Source organism: Herpailurus yagouaroundi, unplaced genomic scaffold (assembly GCF_014898765.1).
Source record: "Herpailurus yagouaroundi ecotype Mexico unplaced genomic scaffold, PumYag 355, whole genome shotgun sequence".
In the NCBI taxonomy this organism is placed as follows: Eukaryota; Metazoa; Chordata; class Mammalia; order Carnivora; family Felidae; genus Herpailurus; species Herpailurus yagouaroundi.
Genome location: NW_024412572.1, coordinates 9,375,633 through 9,391,041, shown reverse-complemented (window position 1 = coordinate 9,391,041; position 15,409 = coordinate 9,375,633). Strand labels below are relative to the sequence as shown.

Here is a 15,409-nt window from a genome sequence, read left to right as displayed (position 1 = left end):
CGCTATGGTCAGGTGGCCACGAGAGAACCATGAAGTGCTTTTCCCTTTTATTTTCTTATGGTAGTGTTGGACTGGTTGAGATGATGGCAGCCACATACGTCACTTATCTATGAGCCACCGCCCCCCGCCCCCCCTCCCCCGCCTAACTGCCTTACAAGGTGATAGCGTTATTGGAGGTCTGTGTGGTACGCTGAAAATTGCTAGTTTAAAAATCACCCTAAGGAGCCCTATACACAGATCAGAGGCTCACCTTCTGTTAGCAGAAAGCCAGACGTGGTGATAGCCTTAGCTTTGCAGGTTCTGGCATGGATGGTAAACTAGTCATCACAATTGTTTGTTGGGCTCCTCAGGCAAGGCCTCTACCTCATCCCATTAGGGGGCATGGATTAGCCCTATATTTTGGCTGATTTTTCTCCAGAGTCTTAATTCAGGGAAAGCGTTCCAAGAATACAGAACACAATTATGTTCTTTTAACGTTAGTGTTTAACACAGACATTAACTATGGTTAATATAAAGTGCATTAATGTAGAGGTCAGTTGTGAAAAGTGTCCTTTTTAAGGCTTGTTACTTTTTTTCTTTTTTCGAGAGTTGTAGATGGAGAGAATGGCATTTACACATCGGAACATCAGTGTGTATTTGGTCCCATCTGACAGTTTGCTATGTAGACAATCATTTACGATGATGGCTTTGTACCCCAAGGGTGAGAATGAGTTGGGTTTTATAGTGAGAATGATATCTCACTTTGAATTGCTGCTGCCAGCAGGAAGGCTTTGCCCTCTCATTACCTGGCCGTACAGATGCCAATTCATTGTGGTTGCTTTCTCTCGTGAGCACATCTGTAAAGATCCTTTAAGAGGATATTATAAATTCTGTATTTGATTGTTAAAGCTTGGGTTGTTTTAGCCCTACAGTGAGTTCTTCTTGTGCTTCATTTTTAAAAATTCTTAAACTTTTTGGGTAGTGTATTAAATAGCTTCAAGTTAATTCCAGAATTAGTGGAAAAACATAGTTTGAGTATTCCTCTTGCAAAGAATCTTTAGGAACTGGGACCTTGTTCCTATCCAAGACTTCTTTGTGTGTTCACAACACTAACCTTTGAAATGTCTAGAACTTGTCAGACTGTGATTTTTTTTACCCCCAATTGGGATGGTTCCCATTCAGTGAGGACTGCTTCATGGTGTTTGTAGATGTGGGAGAGAAAATGGGCTTTGGAATAATATATATACTTAGTTCAGTGCCTGGCATATAGTAGATGATTAATAAAAGTAGATAAAATTTTTTTTCCCCTCTTTGGGTTTGGGAGACAGACATGTGGTTGATGAATCGGATGCAGTTTTGCACGCTTCCTTCTTAAGTTAGGAAAATTAGCCACCCTCCCTTCCCATCTTAACCTCTAACTCTAACACCACAATTTTTATAGTAAATTAAAAATGAAACTCAATGCCTGGACCTAAAAGTAAAAGTCAAACAAGGAAAAAATTGAGTTCTTCCTCCCAGCTCACATATTACATTTTAAACCACTCAGTATAGGAGAGAAAGTGGTGGTCAGAATTGACCCTTTCTTGGGTCTTTTGAGCAGTCATCTTGCAGATAAGGATTTTGGTTGTTGTTGGTTTAACATGTCAAGTGGAACTAAAAACCTTTTCTAATTTCTCCTGACACTGGTGCCTGAGAAATGGCCCAGGATGGTTGAAGCTTGACCAACAGACAGGGGCACAGTCTTAGATTTGGTGGGCTTTATAAGAAGAAGCCTTTTACTTCTTCCTGCTTTAGCAGGCTCTTGTGAGCAGATTAAAAGGCTATCAAACCTGATGTTCTTGAAAGAGAAAGAAATGTCACTGGTTTATTTATGTCCAAGAATATTGGGTGTGACATTTTAATAATAATCATACTCTGGATTCACTTATTTTTTCTTTGTGGAAGTAAAAGCTTCCTTGTTGCCTTTTTTTTTAAATGTCTGTTTATTTTTGAAGGAGAGAGACCAAGCATGAGTGGGGGAGGGGCAGAAAGAGAGGGAGACACAGAATATGAAGCAGGCTCCAGGCTCTGACAGACCCCGATGCAGGGTTTGAACTCATGAGATCATGACCTGAGCCGAAGTTGGACGCTTAACCAACTGAGCCACCTAGGCAAACCCCAGCTTTTTCATTGCCTTTTATCTCATAGATTCTTACTTGTCTCTGAGATGTTCAGAGTTTAGTACAGTTTATTATTCCCATTTTATAGATGAGAAGGTGGAGGTGACATAATTTGCTCTCAGTTGCAAGTGAGGTGGGGCCTGAACTGGATTTGAATTTAGTTTTCCTTCTTATATTACATTTAATTGATACTTTTGTAGGGAAAAACCCCCACTTTTTTTTTTTTTTTTTTTTTTTTGGAACTTGACGGACTTAAAGATAACAGACCATTGTGCTTTTCTGATTGACTAGACAGCTACGGATAGTTGATGCTTATTGAGTGCTTAAGTATGGGAGTCTGTGCTAGGTACTTTATGTATATTACCTCATTTATTCCTCACAACAGTATACAAGGTAGGGCTTATTATTACCCCCAGTTTTATAGATAATGAACTAGGGTTTGATGAGACCCTAGGTCAAAGGAGTGACAGAAAGCAGGGCTGGCACTCAGACCTGGGCTGTCTGATTTCAAAGTGTGTGCTCTTAACTCCCATGCTTTAGTGGTGACTAAGGAGCAGACGTCAGAGTCCCTAATTCCTGTTGCTGGTGCCTGGGACCTGATGAGCTGTGATTGTACTGGGGCTTTATTTTTCACCGAAGTACAAGTTTTCACATCCTGGAGTTTTCTTGTACCACAAATATTCCTCTAGCCAGGTGGAGGGTCATTACTGTAGAAAACATAATCAGAGCTGAAAAAGCATCTATATTTGGAGAGTATGAAGTATTTATTAAGACCAAAAGGGGAGAATAGGGAAAGAGAGAATCAAGGTGGTTTGTTGACAGGAAATTTGTGATATTCTAACACAGGGGATGTCTTTAGTACCCCTGCTTTTTAACTTAAGCTGTGGGTTGAAATTGTAAACCAGGAGGCACAGCAGAACTGGGCTAGAATCTGTGTAGTATTAGGCTCTCAGTTTCTACTTTAGATGGCAAAATTGAAAATCTGATTCCTTTTCAGTCTTTAGCTTCCTTAAACAATACAGTACGTTGTGGGAATGGTGGGGTATTGTTTGGAGTTTTACCTAAACTCTTTGTGGACTTCCCCTTCCTTCTATCCCCTCCCCCACCCCACCCCCCATCTTTGGTTCCACTTTTCAGAATTCAGCTCTGATTCTGTAGAATTGGGTGGAATCGTGGAGGGTGTCAGGCTCCAAGATGCTTGGGATACACCAATGAATAGAACACCCCTACCCCTGTGGGCTCAGCAGTACATGACTTGTTTTCTTGGTGTGGGCTTTAGCTGTCTTGGCTATGAAGGTTTATAGTCATCAAGAAGCTGGGGAGGTAGGACAGGGAAACTTATCACTCCAAACCCTGTAATTCATTGACTTTTTGTTATTGGCAAGTCAGAATTTCCCAGAGGAGAGAAAATTGCCACAACATACAAAAAAAGGAAAGCGGTGGTAATCAGATTACAGAAGGGAGGAGAAGTAGGACTGTTGGTCTGTACCTTGCTGAGAGGCGGAAGGACAGGAGCTTCTGCTGAGTATTAAGTTCTGTGGTAAGAACAGCTATGTCTCCCTGCATCCCTCTTGCAGGGCCTGCTCTGTCTGTCACAGCAGGGAGAAGTGAGCATGTCTTGGTATGTGAATGAAAACCAGGAAAGGCGTCTTTCTGCATTAGATGGGTCTACAGAGGTCTGTCCTTTTTTTCTATATTGTATATCCAGTGAAGAATATGGTTTGGTTAACTCTGGAAGGAGAGAGACAGCCGGTGGTTAACTAGTAGCTTTTATTGACTTCCTTACTACTTTAAAATAAATAATAACTGAAAGGCAAAGTGAAACTTTGGTCCCAGCCTTGCCCTCTCTCCTGCCCTACTTCTCTTCTGTTGATTTAAGTAAAGTATGGAGGAGGCTTGAGGGGAGGTAAAGTATGGGGAGGACTTTCCTATGTTAGTGTTGGAGCTTAGGAAGACAGGAGGAGCAGAGTAATCCAAAGGGAACATTAAGAGTAGCCAATAACTTGGGGCACCTGGGTGGCTCAGTCGGTTAAGTGGCTGACTTCAGGTCATGATCTCATGGTTCGTGAGTGTGAGCCCCATGTCTGGCTCTGTGCTGACAGCTTGGAGCCTGGAGCCTGTCTCAGATTCTGTGTCTCCCTCTCTCTCTGACGCTCCCCTGCTCACACTCTGTCTGTCTCTCTCTGTCTCTCTGTCTCTCTCTTCAAAAATTAAATAAATATTAAAAAAAAAAAAAAGAGTAGGCAGTACTTACTCCTAGATGCTGTAGCTCCTCTGGGTTACAACAAACCTTCAGCACAGACTGCTTCCACAAAACACTGACTTGTAAAATCGACTGCACTCCTCCCCATCTTCCCCCCATTTCAACCACCTCTACCACCAGAGCTGCCTTGTGATTGAGAATTGTTGGGTTTGTGAGTGGAAAAGGAAAAGAAGTGAGGAAGGTAGCATCATGATGATAATGACATTAGCAGTGGTAGCAGCACAGACAGAGAGACAAATTGTGTATCAGGCTCCACATGGATGAACTCATTCAGTCCTCACAGCAACCTTGGAGGATAGGTACTGTTATGATTCCTGCTTTGTACATGAGGAAGCCAAGACACAGGGAGCAGTGACTTACTGAGTGTCTCAGTTAGAAAGTGGTAGAGACAGACTTCAGACTTAGGCATTTGGTTCCAGACTTGTGCTCTCATGGACCAGTGAAGGGCCGCTGACTTGAGTAGACTTGCACCTAGAAGTTTTCTCCATCCTGAGGGTCACCTTTCCTCTCTTCCAACCTCCCCTTCATTTTCACATTTAATCCCGTTCTTACTTTTAAGTTACTGATCTGAAATGCTACAGGAGAGATGTATTTAGGTTAACTGGCTTCTTCCTTTAAAATTGGGGCAGAGTCGGGGCACCTGGGTGGCGCAGTCGGTTAAGCGTCCGACTTCAGCCAGGTCACGATCTCGCGGTCCCTGAGTTCGAGCCCCGCGTCCGGCTCTGGGCTGATGGCTCAGAGCCTGGAGCCTGTTTCCGATTCTGTGTCTCCCTCTCTCTCTGCCCCTCGCCCGTTCATGCTCTGTCTCTCTCTGTCCCAAAAATAAATAAACGTTGGAAAAAAAATAAAAAAATTAAAAAAAAAATAAAATTGGGGCAGAGTCAGAAAAGGTAATTTTGAAGCATTTAGAGAACACAGGCCCAGGTGGGCTTCCAAGAAGGGATACCTAGGACAGTGTAAGAGTCTTCAGGGACTTAGGGGCTGGATCATGGGATCTGGAAAGAATTCTGATGACAGCTCTACTTCTAGAAAAGATGAGGAACCCTTTCCTTTCCCTCCTCTACCTTTTGTCTTGGCATGGGTTGCTTATTCCCAAGACCTAGAACTTAAGCAACCCTCTCATTGCCCTAGCTTTATGGATGATTAAAAAAATTTTTTTTTAAACTTTTATTTATTTTTGAGAGACAGAGGAGAGGCAGAGCATGAGCAGGGGAGGGGGAGAGAGAGAGAGAGATACAGAATCTGAAGCAGGCTCCACGCTCTGAGCTGTTTGTTAGCAGAGAGCCCAACATGGGGCTCGAACTCATGAACTGGAGACCATGACCTGAGCTGAAGTCAGACGCTCAACCGACTGAGCCACCGAGGCGCCCCCCCCTTTTTTTTAAATTCTTTTTTAACATTTATTTATTTTTGAGAGGCAGAGCACAAGCAGCGGAGGGGGAGTGGATAATTTTAATTTCATTTACTTAAATAAATTAGTCTGGGGTCCTAACCATGTTTGGAACAGAACCTTTTACCCAGTTTGGTCATAAGTGATCAAAGTCATTATTTCCCTGTGAAAAAGGAAAAGGGAAATAGTGTGACCAGTGACATGGACATGTGTCAGTTTGTTTCTAAAACAGGTTTTTCTCAAAACCAGACTTGGAGAGGAAGGGGGGAAAAATCAACTTTCTGCCTTTGGCATTTTAAGTATCTTTAGGCAAGTGAGTCCTGTGGACAATTATGTTAGTAATAGCTGTTATTTACTGAGTGTTACTATGGGCTATACACTGTGCCAACTGCTTTAATATGCACACATCATTTCTTAAGTCTTAAGTACTGTCACTCCTATTTTACGATAGGAAACTGCTCCAGAGAGGGTAAGGTCCATAAACCCAATAAGTTGTAGAGGCTGGATAACTCTAAATCACTTCATTATAGGGTGAAATGTTGAGGGAGCAAAAGGAAGAGAAAATGGGGAAGAAAAAGACAGTGTCGGGCAGGAGAAAGAAGTTCATGAGATGGCAACAGCCCCTAGGATTTATTGCACCCTGTGTATCTAGCTTCAGTGAGCTTGGTGGAGCACAAAGAAGTCCATGGACCTCAACCACCTTAAGGGAGCTGGGGAACCAAGAAGTTTGAGAACCTAAGAGTAAATTTTAGGTTACACACTGGGACTTGGTTTCAGTATGCATTTATTGAGTAACTACTATATAATAAAGCAAGTGCCAGGTATTAAAACAATGTCTGCCAGCAAGAGGTCACCATATTTCCAGGGCAGGCAGACACAAATGCAGAAAACTATATAGTGTGTTGGGATAAGTCACTTAACTGGCCAGGGATCCCTGAACATGGAGTGGTAAGAAAATTTATATTTACTGGCAAAATATTTCTTTTTGATTCAGTTTTGTTAATTTCATGCACATAAGGTTGAGAATTTCTGAAATTTACCTACCCCCTATGGCTATTGTTTCTGGAATGTTTGTGTTTTAGCAAACAGAGGATCTCTTTGCAGCCCCTCAGCTGGGGCCACCTCCCTTTCCTGCAGGCTGCCATTAGGCCCGTCACTACTGTGGATCTGTTGAGTTTGGTGTGCTTGTCCTTGTGTAGTCATTTGGTGACTTGCTTGGATGTATATGTTCTCCCTTGCTAGAGGAGCATGCTGCTGGGCTGTGCCCTTTCCAGGTGTTCTAGTAGGGGAAGGAGCAGTCCTGGGCATGGAGATGCTTTACCAATGTTTTGGGAATTAGATCAGACCATGTCACCACTATGACTCCTTTCTAACTCTAGGACCACATTACTGTGCCAATAGTGACCTGGGCACCCAGCAGTAGCCTTGTGGTGGTTGGTATCTGCCAGCCCTCCTACTCCTCCATCTTTCTTAAGTATCTCTTTGTCATATGCTATACTTGGAAATTGATATATTGTGGAAAAGGCCTAATAGGGCTTCATATTGCTTGTTAGGCTTACATACAGTTTTTGCTTGTGTTTTAATCTTTTATAAGACCTTTGGATCACTATAATCAGCTCCATTCAAGTAGAAATTACTTATCTCTCCTGGAAATTGAGTTGACTCAGTTTGGTAATAACATTTAGGACTCTTTCATATGCGGCTAATGAAAAGTTCTTTCTGTTCATGACCAATGACTCCAGAGTAGGGTTCATCTGCTTAAAGGTATCTCTTGCTTTAAGCAAACTTGATGTATGGAAATTGGATTGACCTCCAAAATATAATAGTCTGTGTCTGTATTCCTTGGCTTTAAATTTAATTCATCACAGCAAAGGAATTTTGCAACAGAATTCCCTCTGTAGGGATTTAAAATTTTACTTTTCTACATACAACTTTTTCAGGCAGTCTGATCTTCCACCATTGGTGGAAATGACTGTGTGTCACTTACCTGCCTGGCTTTCTCCCTTCCCCGGTATACATGCAGCCTCAGAGTTACAGATGTTACTGGGCTCTGTCTTTACAGGCTCCCAGGCCTATCATCCAGGCTTGTTGGTGTGGGAGGCAGAATCAGCTGCTGTTATGACTGTCAGTCAGTGTGCATCCTGGTTACACCCAACTGGCTAGCTTTTGCTCATGCAGTATTCATTTGCATGCCAGGATTCATCTGGACCATTTCTGTCTGTGGTACCTCACTTGGCTCCATGTACAGTTTCCTTTTATGCTTGTCTCAGGTTATTTTTGCTGGCTTTCATGAGGCCCAAACGTTTGGGCATAGGTAGAAAGGCAAGAAAATCCAGAGTGAAGCATATATACATTGTTCCCTGCTAGTAGACTGAAGCAGGCCAAGGGGGTTGGCTAAAAGCCTTTCTTCTGCTGAAGTATGGGACAGGTGGGAAAGGAACTAATATAGCAGGAGTCTACTTTATATATACACTTATGACATTATCTCCTTTAATCCTTTAAAAACAATTTTTAAAAAATATTTATTTATTTTTGAGAGAGATAGAGACAGAATGCAGGTGGGTTAGGGGCAGAGAGAGGGAGACACAGAATCTGAAGTAGGCTCCAGGCTCTGCACTGTCAGCACAGAACCCGACATGGGGCTTGAACCCACAAGCTGTTAGATCATGACCTGAGCCAAAGTCGGATGCTCAACTGACTGAGCCACCCAGGCACCCCTCTCCTTTAATCCTTAACAACAGTTAAGTATATGGTGCCCACTTAACAGGTTGGGAAACATGAGGCTCAGTGATGTGAGATGACCTGCCTGATTGATACCTCTCAGCTGGTGAATAGTGAAGCTAAATTAGATTTAAAAAACCAAAATGTGGGGGCACCTGGGTGGCTCAGTCGGTTGAGCGTCTGACTTTGGCTTAGGTCATGATCTCATGGTTCGTGAGCTTGAGTCCCAGGTCGGGCTCTGTGCTGACATTGCAGAGCCTGAAGCCTGCTTCAGATTCTCCATCTGAAGTGTCTCCATCTCTCTCTGCCCCTCCCCTGCTCATCTCTCTCTCTCTCCCTCTCCCTAAAAAAAAATAAAATAAACATTAAAAAAAAAATTTTTTTTAAACACCAAAATGTGTAGTGGTTAGGAACATGAACACTGGAACTAGACAGTTCTGCAGTATGTGTGTGTGACTTTGTGTTGTTTAACCTCCTTGGGCCTCATTGCACCATCTGTGCAACAGTGTAACAATCCTGTTTATTTTGTACAGTCCTAAGCATTCAAAATTCTGCCAGGTACCCACTGAGCACCTTAAGTGTTAGCTAGTACTATTATTGACTGTCGCTTATGAAACTTGGAGAAGAATACTGAGACACTGGGTTTCTTCTCTTCTGGGGACAGAGTATGTGTGAGTCCATGTTTAATATAAAAGTATCCTCAAATGCCCCCTGCCTTCAACTTCTGCTCTCTGCCTTATTACTCTCAGCCTTATCCCTAGCTCTGCATTCTTTTTTTTTTTTTTTTCTTTTGCATTCTTTTTCTTGTTAGCAACTGTGTAGACTTCCTGGAATAATTTGTTCATTAATTTATCATCTATTCGGCCCTTCCTCCACATGTTGCATTGTACTGGGTATCAGGGCAGGGCACAGGTTCATAGAAATATATGACCTTACCCTGTTCATAACTAATGCATCTGCTTCAGAAGATACAATATGAATGTAAAAAACAATTGGGTGAAGAGGAAAGGAAAGCAATGAAATACCAAAGTGGCACAAACAGGTGACTCTACTGTCTGGAGAAAACAAGGATAGTAACTACATTTGATCCTTGAACAACACGGGTTTGAACTGTGTGGGTCCACTTATATGAGGCTTTTTTTTTTAATTATTTTTTTTTCATGTTTATTTCTGAGAGAGAAACCAAGCATGAATGGGGGAGGGGCAGAGAGAGACGGAGACACAGAATCAGAAGCAGGCTCCAGGCTCTGAGTTGCAGCACAGAGCCCGACAAGGGCTCACAAACTGTGAGATCATGACCTGAACCGAAGTTAGTCGCTCAACCGACAGAGCCACCCAGGCTCCCCGAAACTGTTTTTGATAAATACAACATGGTACTATAAATGTATTTTCCTTATGGTTTTTAAATAACACTTTCTTTGGCTTACTTTATTATAAGAATATAGTGCATGGTGCATATACATACGAAATATGTGTTAATCAACTGTTTAAGTTATCAGGAAGGCTTGTGGTCAACAGTTGACCCTTAGTGGGGAGTCAAAAGTTATATGCAGATTTCCAGCTGCATGGGGGTCAGCACCTTAAGTCGTGCATTGTTCAAGGGTCAATTGTATTACCTTTTGAGAACTTACTATATACCAAGAACTGGTTTAGATGCTCTACATGCATTGTCAGCCCTGCAGGTTAGGAGATACTATATCATCCCTGCTTTATAGAGGAGGACTCAGAGATAGAAGTATCTTGTCCAAGGACACATAGCATGTGCATGGGAGGTGCCTGGGGTTTGAACCCTAGTCCACACTGACTCCCGTGGGCCTATAGACTGTGTCCCAGGTCACTATTAGGATTGTCTAGGTGCTGGTGTGAGCAAAGCTTGGAGTGAGAGTAAGCAGGATGCATTCACGGCAGCGAGAAGCCCAGCCTGACTGGGTGGGAGTTAAGTTTAGTGTTTGGGGATTGCCGTGCCACTGTCTGTCTGGGTGTTGGGAGATGAGTAAGACGTGTTCCTTGCCCTCTGGAATCTTACTGTAGCTGGGGAGACAGACACACAAATAGATGATTTCAGTGTAGTGTGGTAAGAGCTGTGATGAGGATAAGTATAGGGTACTGTGGAAGCACAGGAAAGGGAACCAGGAAATGCTCCCAGAGTCTTGAAAGGAGGGCTTAGCAGCTAAAGGCAAGAAGAGTTTTCTTTTTTTTTTTTGTTTTTGTTTTGTTTTAATGTTTATTTATTTGGGGGGGAGGGATGGAGAGAACATGAGTGGAGGAGGGGCAGAGAGAGAGGGAGACACAGAATCCAAAGCGGGCTCCAAGGCTCTGAGCTGTCAGCACAGAGTCCGATTCGGGGCTCGAACTGACGGGCAGTGAGATCATGACCTGAGCCGAAGTTGGATGCTCAACTGACTGAGCCACCCAGGCGCCCCAAGAAGAGTTTTCTAAAAGGCAGAGAACAGCATGAACAAAGGCATGACCTTTAAAAACAAGTTTATTCACCTGGTCTGATGCATGCCATGGTACAGTATGAAGTTTATAGGCAACAGGAAGTTCATCAGAGGTGTTTGAACACAGAGCAATAGTGTGGAAGTAGTATTTTGTGCCCATTAATATGGTGGAGGAGGGAAAAATGAAAGTCAAGCAAGACCACCTATGGGAGGAGTTGGCAAACTTTTTTCTATAAAGGGCCAGGAGTATACATTTTAGGCTTCAGTGGTCTCTGATGCAGCTATGCAGCTGCTGTTGTAGCAGGAAAGCAGCCATAAACCATTGGTAAACAAATGGGCATGGCACTGTGCCAACAAAGCTCTTATTTGTGGCCCTCTGAGTTGGAATTTCATACAATTCTCACAGGTCTCAAAATAGTCTTTTGACTTTTTTTCCCCCAAGCGATTTAAAAATGTGAAACCCTTCTTGCTTGGAGGTTGGATTTGGCCCGCAAGTAATGGTTTGCCCACCTTGATGGTAATTCAGGTGTGACGTGACAAGCAACTGGAACAGGTTGTTGGTGGTAGAAACAGAGAGGAAGGGACTCCATGCCAGAGACATTTTGGAAAGAGGACACTGATTAGATAGAAAAGATATGGAAAGGGAAGAGCTCCAGAGGATGCTGAAGCTTCAAGTTTGGTGTCTTCCCAGGCCCCTTTTGGGGGCTTATTTTCCATGTACTCAGAGTAGGACTTGATTCTGGAGAAAAACCAGAGAGCATGGCTTGGTTCTAGAGAAAAACTGAGAGATAGCGGATGCCTTATGTGCTCCCAGACTTCTGTCAGCATTGTTAATTGTCCCAAGTTGTCTCCCTCTGACTCTCACTGTGTCTAAGCCACCTTTGCTGCCTTGGCCTCTGGGTGCTGTAGGCGGGAGGTGGCTCCTGCTGTAACTGGGACAGCATGCCCACCTGTTTGTTGGGGCCCAAGTAAAGTTCATTTGTTGGATAACTTTTTATATAATTTCAAGTTTACAGAGGTGTTGCAAGAGCAGCTCCCTTGTGCCTGTTATCTAGATCTATTAAATTAGATTTTATTCTCTCCCTGCTCTCTTCCCATTTTTTCCTGGCCCATTTGAAAGTTGGTGACATTGTGCCCCTTTTTACCCCTAAGTACTGCAGCATGGATTTATCAAGACAGGATGGTAATGACAAGGTAATGACAGGATGGTGATCAACAGCAGGAAACTTAACAGTGATACAATCTTGGTTGTTTTTGAACCTAGCACACCTCTAATAACTGTTACTCATAGATTATCAGCCATAGGTAAATACTGATGCTGCTATTTCCTCCCAACACTTAGAGACACAAGTTGCCAACTGCTTGTCTTCAGGACCCACACTCCCAACAGTAGCAATTCTCTGGGACTTATGCTTGGGCTGATCACTGGGCTGCTCTGAAAGGAGAAGCAGCCTCAGGGCTGAAGGATCACTTGTTATCGTGAGCTTCTAAGCTGCCAGAGGACAGGCACTGCTGTTTACTTGACATAGCGCCTGCCATTTCCTGATGCCTTCTTGAGAAAGTTAATCTCTTAAATGGAGTACAGCAGCCACAACACCCAAGATCTCACTTACAGTTACAGACACAGTCTTGCTTTTGGCTTTCGTCTCCTCCCTTGCTCCTCAGGCTATGGAAGGTGATTCTTCTGGGATGGATTTTGTTCCAGGCCTGATGGAAAATAAAATGGAATTAAATTGGAGTAATGTATTTTGGAAATAAAATGGGAGGAAAAGCTACACTACCTTTTCTAGTTAGAGCAAAAAGGGATTTTCCTTTCTTGGCTATTTTTAGAGACTGAAACCAGAAATAGGGGAATGTCTGATACATACTCTTTAATTCCTTATGAGTAGTAATAGCTTGTTTAGTTCCATGGGAACTATGGGAAAAGGAATCTGGAAATTCTGCACCTGATGAGAAAGGAATAAAGGGAAGGCTTTTATCTTTGTGTAACTTGGGTGACTCATTCCATTTATCTAAGTTCTATGTGACTTAACTAAATGGTTGATCTTTACCAGTGTGGACGTGATTGAGACCCTTCACTGTGTTCAGTCATCACTGACCTTCAGAGAGACTATTCTTGGTGAGCAAGGACATCTGAAATCTGAGTCAAGAGTCCTCAGTGTCTTAGCTCTGCAAGGCCCTGTGCCTTGGGGTGGGAGGTGGGTCACAAAGGAGGATAAAGGTGCTGGGTGCCTCTGCATTCCCTGATCTCCCAGTCTACATGAGAAAACCTTGACTCAGCTGCTACTGTGCAGTGAGCTCAAGTGAATCACTTAATGGTTGTGTGTCACAGTTTTGCCATTTGTAAAGTAGACAGATGTTGGCCATCAGCCATTTAAAGAGACATAAATTTGAGTATAAAATTTGCAGGTGTGCTTGGAAACAAACTACGAGTACTGTGTACATACATTTTCACAGGAGCATGCTTAACACAGGATAGAGGTTACTGCTCACTGCTAGTGTGAGAGGACTGATGGTCAGAGATGTTAGAAGCTGCTCTCACAGGATCTGCTTGTCTTCTGTGCAGTTCAGGGAATACACACAGGTAAGGCAGACGGATTCAGTAAACATTAACTTAAAAGTACTAGGGATGAACAAAGAGAGTAGAAGCCACAGGCTCTGTTCTTAAGAGTTCATAGTTCATCTTGGGAATCAAGATCAATAATAAAAGCAGTTAGTGAACACCAGGCAAATACAGAGACTCAAGTATAAACCATGTCTTCTGCTGCTCAAAAGGCAGTGGTTACTATTCCCCTTGCTCCCTGTGCTCTAGTTTCTCTGGCTGCCTTACTGTTCCTTGGACGTCTAGGCACACCCTGCCTCACACACACTGTTCAGTCTTCCCAAACAAGTCTCCCCTATGGTGGTACATGGCTGACCTGCTTGTCCTCTGTATGCCTTTGCTTAAATGTTACCTTCTCTAGGCACACTACTCATGCCTCCTAGTCTAAAATTTCAGTGTGTCCCCCAGTATTCTAAATTCTTAACTCTTTTTTTTTTTCAAAAAAAAATTTTTTTTTCAACGTTTTTTATTTTATTTTTGGGACAGAGAGAAACAGAGCATGAACGGGGGAGGGGCAGAGAGAGAGGGAGACACAGCATCGGAAACAGGCTCCAGGCTCCCAGCCATCAGCCCAGAGCCTGACGCGGGGCTCGAACTCACGGACCGCGAGATCGTGACCTGGCTGAAGTCGGACGCTTAACCGACTGCGCCACCCAGGCGCCCCAATTCTTAACTCTTTTATCCTGCTTTGCTTTTTCCTTTTTTTCCAGAGTACTTCCCACCCTCTAGCATGTTTTATTTATGTTTATTGAGAGGCATAGTAGTCTGGGCTCTGGAGCCAGACTGCCTGTATATACATGTTGGCCTCACCACTTACTACTTATGTGAACTTGGGTAGATTCTGTAACCCCTTTAGTCTGAGTTCCCCCACTTGTAAAAATAATACCTAATTCATAGAATTTTTATGAGGATCAAATGAATTAATGTTTATTAAATGCTTAGTCTAACACCTGATATGGAGTAGGTGCTACATAAGTGTTTGATAAATACAGTTTTTATTGTCAAATGGAAGCTGTGTGAGGTCACAGAGTTTTATCTGTTTTGTCCTCTGATGTATCTCTAGTATTTAGAACAAACCCTGGCACAAAGCAGACAGGAAGTACATGTTGAGCGAATGAAGGAGCTGTGGACGAGTTGGTCTGGAAAGGGGAGCAGTGAGGTGTGGGTCAGCACTGTGGATGGCAGAGGCTGACCTGGGTTCCCATTCCAGCTCCGCACTGTGTCATCTTGGACCAGGGTCTTAATCTCTCCAAGGCTCAAGCTCTTGCTTCCCTTGCAGAGTTGTTAGCAGAATTAGGTGAAATAATATGCAAAAAGTGCCAAGCATGATGCTGGCCTGGCTCGTAGCAGATGGTCAGTAAATGTTAGTTCTTTTCCTTCCTCAGCATCCCTGGAAGAAGTGAGTCAGTGAAGGAAGCCAGTTGTTATGGAGGAACAGGGGAAATCCTGAGTCTAGGTGTAGAGAGGGGGACAAAAACAAGATCCTAGATAAAGAGGTGACCATCACCAACACACTGGACTGGAGTGGTTAGTAAGAAGGGGCTGTTAGTAAGTACTTTGATGCTAAGATGAGAGTTGTAGGGGTTTTTTTGTAACTTGATTTTGATACAATTTCAGAAAAGTGCAAGAATAGTATAAGGAACTTTTTGTTTACCCAGAATCACCAGTTGTTTTCATTTTGTCCCATTTGCTTTTCATATTTTTTTCTTTCTCTCCATATGAATTAGAGATATTGCATTCCTTGACCCCTAAATACTTCAGTGTTTATCTCCTAGGAAGAGGAATATTCTCTTAGATTTTGATAGGGAGCCTTAGGTTCTTAAATAGAGAAGTGGCACTGTGTGAAAATTACTT

At 43.0% G+C, this 15,409-nt stretch overlaps 1 protein-coding gene across 23 annotated transcripts in view; it reads left to right on the top strand.

Moving 5' to 3' along the window:
- The window catches only part of MICAL3 (microtubule associated monooxygenase, calponin and LIM domain containing 3), a 231,500-nt gene that overhangs the window by 19,083 nt on the left and 197,008 nt on the right, over positions 1–15,409 (top strand). The gene's annotated exons all lie outside the window — the stretch shown is intronic.